The sequence below is a fragment of the Dasypus novemcinctus genome, chromosome 13 (genome assembly GCF_030445035.2).
Source record: "Dasypus novemcinctus isolate mDasNov1 chromosome 13, mDasNov1.1.hap2, whole genome shotgun sequence".
In the NCBI taxonomy this organism is placed as follows: domain Eukaryota; kingdom Metazoa; phylum Chordata; class Mammalia; order Cingulata; family Dasypodidae; genus Dasypus; species Dasypus novemcinctus.
The window spans coordinates 57,846,225-57,855,254 of record NC_080685.1 but is presented as its reverse complement, the minus strand read 5'-3'; the positions used below and the strand labels follow the sequence as shown (position 1 = coordinate 57,855,254).

Below are 9,030 nucleotides of genomic sequence, written 5' to 3'. Positions count from 1 at the left end.
TTCTGAATTCCCTTCCAGAGGCTGTTATATATATAGCTTGACTACAGGACATTATAGAATAATCACAGAGGGGAAGAAAAGTCCGTATTTACAGCACTGTTATAAAATAAAGAACTATGAAATCATGCTTCACTGTCAGATTTTCTGACTTTTTTATTGGAAAGTTGTCTATGTCCAACTTATCTTACAGGGAGCCCGAGAGAGGGATCGCACTTTAAACTCGCTTGATTTCACCTTCAGCTCTGTTTGCCAGTGTCTGAAGTTTCTCAGAGAAAGAGCAGAACCGCCCCGTTAAATAGCTGACAAGTCCCTGTAAAGAATGCACAAGGCTGGGTAGGATTAGTTCCAGCTGACCAAGTAAGCAGAATATTGATACTAGCAGCTCCCATTTGCAGGGTGTTTACTGGCGCCAGGTGCTGGGCTTTGCATTTTCCATGTATTATCTCATTCAGCCTCAGAACAACCTTAGGAAGTAGGAGTTGCTTTATGCTGATTTTACAGAAGAGGAGCCGGCTTGGGAGACTAAGTACATTTGACAGGAGGAGGTGAGTGAAATGGGAGGTTGGACATGGAGGGGGCTTGAAGAGCCCCTACAAGAAGGGGTGGCGGAAGCGGGTGAACACTCTTTCTCTAGGAAGGCCAGCGTGTCCTCAGCAAAGGCCAACGTCTCCTGCCGAAGGATGAGCTCATCACCAGCCGTATGGCCCAGCAGAGCTCAGTGTTCCAGGCCTGCGCGGAGAGGGGCTTCTTCCCTTAAAATGTCTCCTGCTGTCTTTTCTTCCAGTGCTCCCATTTGGGACAGGCCCTCATGGTCTCTCCCTCGGAGCATAACTGCTTGGGCCTGCCTGGGTTCCCAGCTTCCACCCTCAAATCTCTTCATCCTGGCAGTTGAAGTCCGAAGCAACTTGGCTCCAACCGACGCTTCCAAATTTATGTCCTGCCCCTTCTCACTGTGAACTCTACCCAGCCTCAACGCTGTACTTCCAGTTTTTGCTTCGGATGTTTCTCCTCGGGCCCTAAATTCCAGGTACCCGCAGGCTCACCTCTCTAGGCTACAGTGCTTCTGCGTCTGGATCTGCAGCACTTTCCTGGTCTAGCACGGCCGCATGGCATTTATGCAATTCAGGATTGTTTCTGCTGACAGCTCTGTGTTTCGTGTTCTAGTGAGGTCCTAAAGTGGCAGAGACCAGACCCAGCACACTGCACCAGCTTACGGAGGCCCTGCCCCTCGTGCTGCCGCTGAAAAAAACCAGAGTGCATTTCCATGTGGACAGCATATGGAGTTCTTCAGCTTGAAGCTGTCACTGCGAGAATAATTAAAACTGGAAGCTACTGAGTTGTCCTTTCTTTGAGTCACATAATCACAGTTATTTGCAGAGCTGTTGTGTTGCTAGGTAGGAGCCGCAAAATTGCAAGGCACAGCTCTGAAAGCCAAGTGTCCACGGGGTGGGGGGAAGAGAGGGCCCGAGAACCCGCCCCGTCAGAGTTTGAATCCCGGCTTCACCTTTGCTGGGTAACGGTAGGCAAATGCCTTAACCTCCTGAAGTTTCCTGTTGTAATTTGGGAAGAATCCTTCCAGTTGTATAAGGAATAAATGAGGTGCCGGGAATAAAATGAGGAAGATTATAACTGAGCCATCAGTGACTACAGGATGGATCAAACTGGCTTAGGACTCACGAAATTCGTTGGGAACTTGGATTGGTGCCTGCAGGGACACGGCGGGAAGGTACAAGGCAGGACTAGAGGTGGGCTGGGGCAAGAGATCAGCCTGGGGCAGGAGATCAGCCTCGGGCAGGCTTGGGCTCCAGTGAGGAGACCAGGTGGTGGCAAGGGAGCTGTCACCAGGCAGGGCAGCAGTCCTTCCCGGGGTTCATCTCAGCTGCCCGACCCCCACCTCTGGTCCTGTCTTGTGCCTTCCTACTAGTTATTTGTTGCTGTTACAGGGGACAAAAAGTAATCGTGGATGTTATGTAATATCCCTTGGTGAGTAATTACATTGAAACATTATCTTTCCTATTTTTCAGAAAACAGCATAGAGGGTCAGCAAGGTTTTCAGTGATCTGCCCAAGATCAAACGGGGTAAAGGCTTTCTCCATCCCAGCCTCTCTCTGCTGCGCCACTGTTGCTGGGGAAACTTGCTGCTGCCCCTCTATGAGCTCCATTTTCTCAGCAAGAGCACACATTTCTTAAGAGTTGGGGCGATGCCCCAATCTGACTGTGTTATCTCTGGAGCAGGGACTGCTTTTCATATCCCAGGATCTGGTATGCAGCAGTATTCCAACCAGTCCTGTTTTTCACTGGGCATTCCCAAGTACATACTTTCCAAGGATAAAAGAAGCCGGACTTCTTTCTAGGCTGCCTTTCTAATCAAACAAATGGATAATTAAGATGTTGCAAGGAAGTCACTGGCAAAGGTTCAAGGAGTTGCTTGTCTTAAACGTCTATGAGGTGAGGTGAGTTACATTTTGATAGCAACTACATAGCCCAGGGTAGATGGAGGAACAACAAGTACAAAAGAGAACTTAATTTGAGCAAGACTCTTGGTTTTGTTTGACAATTGTTTACTGGATACCATAGTAGCACGCCTTGCCCTAGCATGGGGTGCAAGAGAGAGCCCTGGCTAGCCAGCAGCGGAGAAGGAAAATATTTGAAAGTAAAGGCCTAATTATTTTAAGACACATCAAAACAAAAGCAAAGAGAGAAACAATCTGGCTTTAACAGTTTATGGGACTATGCAGCATCTTTGAAGAAGTGGGTGCTGTTAAGAAACAGAAAATGTCCCCAAGTCAGCAGAGGGTGGGCCTCCCTGTTGATGCGAAAACAAACAGGGCCCTGTGGCTGGATGACCAAAGTCAAGGAACAAAATGTTCCTTTTTGAGCAGAACTGCTGCTGATGGTGGCTCTGGGGCTCTGGAAGGGAGGGCGGCTCCAGGCCCCCCTGTGATGGGCAGGGACACAGCAGAGCCAGGCCTCCATGGCTTTCCTGATTTGGGAGATTTAATTTTTATGGTCAGTGAAGATCCCATTTCCTCTCCTCTTTAATTAAAAAAAAAAACAAAAAACCTACAAAAACACAAGGAGGAGATGTTTCTCTCCCTTATTTTGAGATTGTTAAACAATACCAACTAGTTACATTTTTAAAAAATTAATAAATCAGGGCACAAATGGAAATCTTGCAAGAGATCACTTCATTAAAGTTATTTTGTGCAGCTACATCATTCCTTCCCAGCATGCAAAAAAATCTTAATGGTGATTTTCCCCCTTTTTCTTTTTCTTTTGTCTTCTCTTTCTCTCTCCTTTTACTTTTTCCTTTCCCTTCTTCTCCTTTCATCTGTCTCTTTCCTTCTCCCCTTTTTCTCTTTCATCCCCTCATTTTTCTCTTTTTATTTTTTTATTTTTCTTCAAATTCTACTCAATTTATTCATTTTTAAAAAAATATTACATTAAAAAAAATGAGGTCCCCATTCACCCCCACCGCCCCCACCCCACCACTCCCCCGACAGTAACACTCTCCCCCATCATCATGACACATCCATTGCATCTGGTGAGTACATCTCTGGGCATTGCTGCACCCCATGGCCTGTGGTCCACACCATAGCCCACACTCTCCCACGTTCCATCCAGTGGGCCATGGGAGGACATACAATGTCTGACAATTGTCCCTGGAGTACCACCCAGGACAACTCCAAGTCCCGAAAATGCCTCCACATCTCATCTCTTCCTCCCATTCCCCACACCCAGCAGCCACCATGGCCACTTTTTCCACATCAATGCCACATTTTCTCGATTATTAACCACAATAGTTCATGAATAGGATATCAAGTCCACTCTAATCCTTACTGTATTCCTCCTTCCTGTGGACCTTGGATTGGTTGGGTCCATTCCACATCTATGTCAAGAGGGGGCTTAGATTCCACATGGATGCTGGATGCAATCCTCCTGCTTTCAGTTGTAGGCACTCTAGGCTCCATGGTGTGGTGGTTGACATTCTTCAACTCCATGTTAGATTCCCACCAAATCGATGTCCAGACACCTCCTGCCCTGCAAAATCCCTAAACAGCCTGGTCCCGAAGAATTTCCAATGCTGCCCAGCCGCTTCTTTGCAGGAGAGAATATCAGGTGTGCTCACTCAGCCACCATCTTGTCCCGCCCCTCTCTCTTTTTAAAGACTATCATTATACTATCATTATACATGGGAAGTATAGAGAGGAGGCTCTTCTAGAATTGGGTTAACTTAGCAGCACAAGGAAATCATTAAAGACCCAAGCTCTTTTAATCTTTCCATTCTGCTTTCCTCAAGGACCAGTTTTGCTCTCAGGCCAGCTTCCCTGTGGGGTCATAAAGGGGGCCTCAGTTCTAGGCATCACCTTACAACACGTAGGCTGGTAAAGAAAACAGGTAAGGAAGCATCAGTCAAAAGACTGTAGGGAGTGGTGAGGACTGTGGTCAATTGGCCTTTGTCTAAAGGCATTCACATACGAAACAATTTTTTTCCCTGTTGCTTCAAAACACTTTGTTTTTAGAGGGGGGAAAAGGTAATAGTGGATGTTGTGAAAGAATTCCTTTCTGAGTAAAAACATTGTGCAAGCAGTTGAAACATTATCGTTCCTATTTTTTGGAAGACAGCATTGAGGTTCAGTGAGGTTAGGTGATCTGCCCACAATCAAATGGGGTAAAGGCTTTCTCAGTCCCAGCCTTTCTCTGGTGCTCCATAGCTGCTGGGGAAATGCACCCCTCTGCAAGCTCTGCTTCCTCAGCAAGAAACCATGTTTCCTAAGAGTTGGGGGGGTGGTGAGGTGGACTTGGCCCAATGGATAGGGCGTCTGCCTACCACATGGGAGGTCTGCGGTTCAAACCCCAGGCCTCCTTGACCCGTGTGGAGCTGGCCCATGCGCAGTGCTGATGCGCGCAAGGAGTGCCCTGCCACGTGTAGGGGACCCCACACGCAAGGAGTGCGCCCCATAAGGAGAGCCGCCCAGCACGAAAGAAAGTGTAGCCTGCCCAGGAATGGTGCCGCCCACATGGAAAGCTGACACAAGATGATGCAACAAAAAGAGACACAGATTCCTGGTGCCGCTGATAAGTATAGAAGCCGTCACAGAAGAATACACAGTGAATGGACACAGAGAGCAGACAACTGGGGGAGGGGGGAAAGGGAGAGAAATAAAAAATAAATCTTTAGGGAAAAAAAAGAGTTGGGGGGATGTCTTCTCCTCATGTGCCTTCCCATCACCCAGCAGACATGATCATGTCTCCAGTGGGGCTCACATTCATAGGGAATGGAACTGCGCCTGGCTAAGATGATGGCTCATCTGTCACTCACCTTTCTAACTTAACTTCTAACTTCCAGTAGTTTTCAGGTGTGGGCCTGGATCAGTATGTCATTATCACGGGGACCTTGCTAGAAATGCATATTCTCAGGATCTACCCCAGATCTACTGAATCAGAAATTCTGGGAATAGGGCCTAGCAATTTGTGTGTGTGTGTGTGTGTTTCCTTATAGCACGGAGTCTTTTAATAGTGCCTATTTCCCCCAATCAAAAAATAAAAAAAAAGAAAAATCAGAAAAGGATAAATTGCCTGATTATTTTTCTTTTATACTAATTAATTCTTAAAAGTTAAAGTGAGAAAATAAGCATTTAAATGGAAAGTATATCAATTTCACTTTATTAGTCTATTTTAGGAATGGGAGAAAATTGGATTGAGGTTAGGTGCGAAGGAAGAAGGTTAAAACTTTTGATGGTAAAGATTCCTTCAAAACTCTGGTGCAGTCCTCAATCACTGCAATCTAATTTTTGATCAATAGAGTTGAAATTCAAAATACTGAAAGCAAACTCATACTTTCCACTTCTGCATCCAGTGACTCTTCAGTTACAGTGTGATGAGGTCCAGTTACAGTGTGATGAGGTTACCTCTAGGAGGGGTCATGCTGTCAGGAAAGAAATGTACTAAGGTGTCAAAGAGCTGAGTACTTTGCGCATAGGTGTGATCCACACCCAAAAGCCTCGAGCTATATAATCTGACCTGAATTGAACAGAGCTGAAGTAGTTGCTGAAACACCTTCTCTTCTGGGTCCGAATGACCCACTGTTAAATAAAGATCATTTTGTAAATATTTCAGAGCACTAAGGGGATCCATTTAGGCCTTTTCTTCATATCTGTGTTTTCTTATGAGGTACTGACAATGCTCCACTAAGTAATCTTTTAAAGGCCTTCACAACTTCAGTGCCAGAAGTCACCTAATCTCATTTTTGAAGAGCAGGATTTTCCTGAAATTCCACCAAATAAATGATGTGTAATGCATCATAAATAAACTGATGGGCAAATCTGGGACATGATTCGTCTTCTTGGAGACTTATACTTGGATTAACCTTTGCAAGTTGATCATTCTTACTGACATAAAACCAACTGTTCCTCACAAGGTCATAAGGTCAGAATGAATTTCTGACATTTTCTCTCCTTTTTTGTCTTTGCTAGTCCAGATATCACAAGTATTTCATTCAGTTCTGGATCAATGGTTGCTCTCTGTATTAATCCAGTCATTGGAACCATCCCAGTCTTGCTTGGTGCCATGTGATGTCTACATGAGCAAAGTCCATATCAAAACTGAAGAAATCATTCAAATAGGTCTTTAATCGTTGGCCACAAATACATATAAACAATGAATGGAAGAGCATGTAGTCTATCCAAGACTTGATATCCTCAGGCCCAGCATTACAGGAGCCTTCTTGAAGAAGTTTCCAGGTTTGACATTGACAGTTGGAAGCAAACAACCCACTGAATTGTGGTTCACTTGCTCTGCTGTCATCTATGCTGCCAGTACATGATTACATGTCAAAACTCTACCACCAAATGTGCAGACCATGTGTTTTTCTAAGTCCGTGCACATCTGATGATCAAAAACCAATTTCGGTCCTCCATCAGCAGCAGTATTCTCAGTCAGTAACATCCACGTGTTTGTATCAATGGTATAATGATAAAAGTCACTTGTCAGAGATTTGCTGTTCCTCATAGAGGAATCCAACTAATGCCCCAAAGTATAGATCTGCCTTCACTGAGTGTCAATGCACATTTATGACATGATCTGGCAGGAGGACCGTTCTCTCTCTGTGTCTCTAGGGATACACACCCATTGGTTTTCCTTCACACTATATGCCCAGAAGTCAGCAAGATCTTGTGTTTCATCCCAGCCACCAAACAATAGATGGTCTCTGTATGAACATCAATAACCACCTGATGGCCCCCTCTCATTCCTGGCCAGTTATCTTCTCCATCACCTTTGGTGCTTTGGGGAATGATTTGATTCCACTGTGGCTTATATTCCTGTTGACTGATGTATGATTGAGAAAGCCAACATTTACAGCTTTTTCAATCAATTCTTCACAAGCATCAAAATCACCCTTCAACACCAGTTTGTCATGAATATCTGTTAACATGGAATGTTCCAGGATGGTCTTGGTTTTTCTTTTGCAGTGATTCAAAGGTTTCTATATAATTATATTGTGAGAAGTGTTTTAGGCACTCAATCACTGAGCTACATCTGCTCTCCAACTCTTTTTCCTTTGTTCGCTTTTAGGAGGTACCAGGGATGGAACTTGGGACCTTGTACCTGGGAAGCAGGCACTCAAACACTTGAGCTATATCTGCCTACCCAGCAATCTGTATTTTAATAAGCCCTTGAGGTAATTATGGTGCCCTCTAAAGATTGTGACCCACAGTCCTAAACTAAGATCTCTGCAAGGCTGAGAGATCAAAATCTAAATCACTGGTTCTGAACCTTGGCTACATATTCAAATTACCTGGTGAGCTTGGAAAATACCTGGATCCTAGCCCCCCAAATTCCAGTATAATTGGTCTGGTGTGCAGCCTGGGCAGTGGGTTTAATATTTTTTTAAAAGATGCCTTTTTTTTTTTAAAGGAGGTACAAGAGATTGAACCCAGGACTTTGTACATGAGAAGCAGGTGCTCAGCCACTGAGCTACATCCACTCCCTGCATTTAGAATCACATGGGGATTTTTAAAAACTCCCCAGGTGATTCTAAATTATTCCCACAGTTGAGAACTATACTGAAGGGAGACTGTGTATGAAGGGTTAAATAAAATCCTAAAGTGAGACATACACTAACAAAAAATGGAATAAGGCTAATAAGAGATTAAACTCTAAACACAAAAATTAACTTTAAGGGAAACGAGATTATTTGGGCTAGACACTATGAGAGATAACCCACTCCCATAATTTAAATGAGGCTGGAGGATAATTACCTCCTTTAGGAACAGGTATGTACAGATGATTTCTAAAGTGTTGTGGGTTAATGTTAATTGATAGATTTTCTTTAGTGCTTCAAAACGCACACCTAATTATGTTATGAAACACTTTCATCATTTGATACGTTTCCTGAATTGTCCCTTTCCTTTTTCTGTGAGTTCAGATAGAGGGAGTAGGTAAAACAGCAGAGAGCCTTAAGTCACCAGTCAGACAGGAGTATGATATGCCCCTATGAAAGTCCCTTACATGCAGAAGACCCTCCTGCCACCTGTCATTTCAAAGGAACAAAGGGCACCCGTGGACTACTTTAGCCAATGTGAAAACCAAACGTCTCTCCTTAAGTAAAAATATTAAACCAGAAATGAGTTTTTCATTAAGAGGAGAATCAGTCTTAAGTCAGGAGTCATATAGAATTTGTTTATGTAAATGCAGTAAATCATCTTGACTTGGAATATGAGACATAGCACTTCATTAGCTATAGCCTAGCAAGTTAGGCTAGGATCAAACGTTTCAATTCAAATTGTCCCAGGTCATTCTCTGGACTTTTTCTTAGGGTCTGTCTATCCCAAAGACCAGGGGGATAATATTACACTCAAAAGTGTACTCATTTATCTTTTTTCAAAACGGAAATGCTACCTCCATGTTTGTGTGGTTCTTAAGGTTTATTAAAATATGATTCCAATTGCATGAAGTCATAAAACCTGGCTACAGAGGACTCAATGGCTAGTAGAGGTTCATTAGTTGCACCTATTGTGAAATGTGTAA

At 44.0% G+C, this 9,030-nt stretch overlaps 1 pseudogene; it reads right to left on the bottom strand.

Moving 5' to 3' along the window:
* Positions 1–5,871: 5,871 nt before the first annotated feature.
* On the bottom strand, positions 5,872–7,552 carry LOC101434888 (muskelin pseudogene; annotated as a pseudogene).
* Between the last annotated feature and the right edge of the window lie 1,478 nt (positions 7,553–9,030).